Source organism: Tupaia chinensis, unplaced genomic scaffold (genome assembly GCF_000334495.1).
Source record: "Tupaia chinensis unplaced genomic scaffold, TupChi_1.0 Scaffold000673_1, whole genome shotgun sequence".
NCBI lineage: Eukaryota > Metazoa > Chordata > Mammalia > Scandentia > Tupaiidae > Tupaia > Tupaia belangeri.
This window is the reverse complement of record NW_006160196.1, coordinates 613,151-617,040: the sequence shown is the minus strand read 5'-3', so window position 1 is coordinate 617,040 and position 3,890 is coordinate 613,151. Positions and strand designations below refer to the sequence as shown.

The window sequence follows — 3,890 nt, the reverse complement described above, 5'->3', positions numbered from 1 at the left end:
TCCCTTCTCCTTCATTCTCCTCTTGGGATCTTGGGCATGCACACACACACGCCCAGCATGAGTTTAAGCCACCGGGTTCGGAACTCGAACCGCGGTCGACTACGTGGGAGTCCAGCGACATAGCCATTATGCTAACTGCTGGTCCCAATTTTTTATTTCATTCTTTTTTTTTTTATTCAGTTTTTTTTTTTCCAGACACACACAGACACACACACACACACACACACACACACACACACACACCACACACAAAGTGAGAAAGCAAGCCATCAGATCTAGTACTTGATCGTCAGCCACGTGGGAGTAAGTGTCCAGTGCCTTAACCACCATGCCACATGCTGGTCCCAGTTTTACTTATTATTTATTTATTTATTTTTAGAGAGAGGATTTTGCTCTAGGGTGTGCGTGCTTGCTGGAGAGACAGAGACAGAAAGCAAGAAATCACCCCTCTGAGTGATGACCACGCCACAGTCCCATCTCCTTCATTCTCCTCTTTGAATTTTGGGCATGTGCACACATGCGCCCAGTGTGAGTTTTTGTTTTGTTTTGCTATAGTGCACATGCGCTTGCCAGAAAGAGAGAAACAGAGAGATAGAAAGCGAGAAATCATCCCCCAGGGGGTATGGCCACGCCGCAATCCCTTCTCCAGTCTCCTCTTGGGATCTTGGGCACGCACGCACACGCGCCCGGCGTGAGTTTAAGCCACCAGGTCCGGGACTCAAACTGCGGTCGACTATGTGGGAATCCAGCAACATAGCCATTACGCTAACTGCTGGCCCTGTTTTTAAGGAATTATTTATTTTAATTTTGTTTATTCATTCATTGACCAGAGAGATAAACAGAGAAACTTAGAGGGAGAAAATGAGAAAGCAAGCCACCAAGTTCGGGACTTGAATCATGGTTGGCGATGTGGGAATGTCTAGTACCTTAGCCACCAAACCACCTGCTGGTCCCCCCAGTGTGAGTTTTAAGTCACTAGGTCCAGAACTCGAACTGTGGTTGGCCATGTGGGAGTCCAGCAACACCACCACCGAGCCCCTAATTTAAAAATTTTAATATATTGGGGCCAGAAGGTGGCATGGTAGGTAAGGATGCCGGATTCCTACATGGCCCGACTGTGGTTCAAGTGCTGGACCTCGTGGCTTGCTTTTTCACGTTCCCTCTCTCTCTCCCTCTCTGGTCAAATTAAAATAAAGAAATAAATAATGTTAACTAATTATTTTTTAAAAAGTTAAGTAAAACAATTCTTTTTTTAGTAAAAACATTTTTATGACATAACAATTGTATTTTTTTTTTTTTTTTTTTTTTGGAGGTTTTTGCCTTAAGTGTGTGCCCTCACCAGAGAGAGAGAGAGACACAGTGAGAGGGAAAGTGAGAAATTCCCCCTGGGAGGGATGACCATGCTACGATTCCTTCTTCATTCTCCTCTCGGGATCTTGGGCACACATGTGCCGGCTTGATTTTCAAGCCACTGGTCCAGGGACTCGAATCACAGTTGGCCACGTGGGAGTCCAGCAACATAACTGCTTCGCCATCTGCTGGTCCCCACAATGTAATTTATTTGAGTGTTGTCAAGCACATTGTCTGCACTGTATTTTATAACTAGACGTTGCTCTGTCAGCGTGCAGTGTTACCTGTTACCCGTGCTCGTCTCTGTCGCCCCAGTTCTCAGCCTCGCAGTCATTCTTCACCTCTCTCCCTCTAAGAGCTCATTATTCCGGTTTCCACACGTGAGGAACATGGGTGTTTCGCCCTGTGCCTAGCTTACTCACGTGACATGTGAGGTCCTCCAGGCTTGCTCACCTAACATCGAATGACTGCATTTCACCTTCGTAAGGGCTGCGTAGGATTCCTCTGCGTGTGTGTGCGTGTAACAGTTTTCCTTCACTTCCCAGAGAATGTGTGCACGCGCTTGAGAGATGAGGAGGGAGAAGGCATCCCTGATGAATCACTGTCATGCTGCAGTCTTCTCCCTCCATTTCTCCATCCTGTCAGGATTTCGGGTACTCGTGCACGTGCACCCAGTGTGTCTTTCAAGCTGCCAGGGCTGGGGCTCAGACCACAGCCAGCCGCCTGGAATCCAGCTTCCTTGAGCACTAGGCCGTGGGGCCAGCCCACGCCATTTCCTTTGTTCATCAGCTGGTGGACACAAGGTGCCCTGCGTATCTGGCTGTTGTCAGCAGTGCTGCCGTGAACACTGGGCAGACATCCGCATGGCACGCTGGATTCCGTTTGCACTCTGATCGTCCTTGTCATCATGTCCTCCGAGATGTCGCCCCTGGGGTCTCTTAGCTGGAGAGCCTTGCCCTTCCCAGGCCCTAATTTACCTGCTCCCCTTGGCATGGGGAAAGGTGACCTCTGCAGTTGTCCTCGGAGTGACTGTCGCCTGTGCCTGGTGAGAGCTGCTCTTCTCTGGTCCTGGTCTGCTATCCTGCCAGAGATTCCATCGGCCTGCTTTGGCAACATGGCGCTTCGGCGGGGCTGTTGCTTCTGCAGCCAGTGGCTGTGGGATCTTCTGGTTGCAGGAGGAAAGGCCTTTCCAAGGACGCTCCACTTTTTGCCCTGCTTCCTGTACTGTCCCCACCTTTCATCCCATGGCTGTTGTCCTCAGAAAAGTCACAGCCCTCCTTGATGGAGGCCTTGCTCTGCGCTTGACCTATGCTGTGTCCACCATGTGTGTCACTTCAGTCCTCCCCAGAGGTCCTGTCCCCATTTCATCATTGAGCCAGAGAGGTCAGCCACTCGTCCAAGGAGTGAAGGACCAGGACTCCATGATGTCAGACCCTGCTCCCCCACACACACTGTGCTAGCCAGGGCCCAGTCTCCTGGAATGCCTTCCAGCCCCGCTGTCCACTTGGGAGCCAGAGCCACGTTGTACAAACCCAAAGTGGGTCTGACTGCTGCCTAAGGAAAGCCTACTGTCATCAGAACAGAGCCCTTCTGACTCTAGTTAAAAACAGTTGTTGAGGGACTAGCAGTTGGTGTAATGGCTATGTCGCTGGACTCCTATGTAGTCAACCGCGGTTCAAGTCCTGGACCTGGTGGCTTAAACTCAGGCCGGCACATCTGTGTGCGTGCCCAAGATCCCGAGGAGAATGGAGAAGAGATTGCAGTGTGGCCATTCCCCCTGGGGGGTGAGTTGTCTCTCTCTGGCTTTCTGATAAGTACATGTGCCCTATAGCAAAACAAAAAACAGTCGTGGAAGGACAAGTGGATGGCATAATGCTTACATCACGTAGTAGTTGACCATGGTTCGAGTCGCAGACCTGGAGGCTTGAAACTCACACCACCTGTGTGTGTGTGCATGCCCAAGATCCCGAGAACAGAATACAGAAGAGATTGCCATGTGGCCATCCCCAGGGGGGTGTGTGATTTCTCACTTTCTGTCGTAGTCTGTTGAAAGCATGCACTATAGCCAAAATCTCTCTTTTAAAAAGGGGGGGAACTATCAGGTGGCATGGTGGTTAAGGTGCTGGACACTCCCACATGGCCAACCATGGTTCGAGTTCCAGACCTGATGGCTTGCTTTCTCACTTTGCCTCTCTCTCTATGACTTTCTCTGGTCAAATTAAAATAAATGAATGAATAAATTAAATTAAAAAAAAAAAAGTTGTGGGGCCAGAAAGTGGCATGGAGGTTGGAGTGTTGGATTCCCACATGGCCAACCATGGTTCGAGTTCCAGACCTGATGGCTTGCTTTCTCACTTTGCCTCTCTCTCTATGACTTTCTCTGGTCAAATTAAAATAAATGAGTGAATAAATTTTTTTAAAAAAACTTAAAAAGAAATTTAAATAACAACTAAAGTAAAATAATTCTCGGGGCCAGCAGGTGGTGTGGTGGTTAAGATGCTGGACTCACACATGGCCGACCACAGTTCAAGGCCTGGACC

The 3,890-nt window shown here is 49.2% G+C and overlaps 1 protein-coding gene across 1 annotated transcript in view; it reads left to right on the top strand.

Moving 5' to 3' along the window:
- The window catches only part of SCAF1 (SR-related CTD associated factor 1), an 18,597-nt gene that overhangs the window by 12,994 nt on the left and 1,713 nt on the right, over positions 1–3,890 (top strand).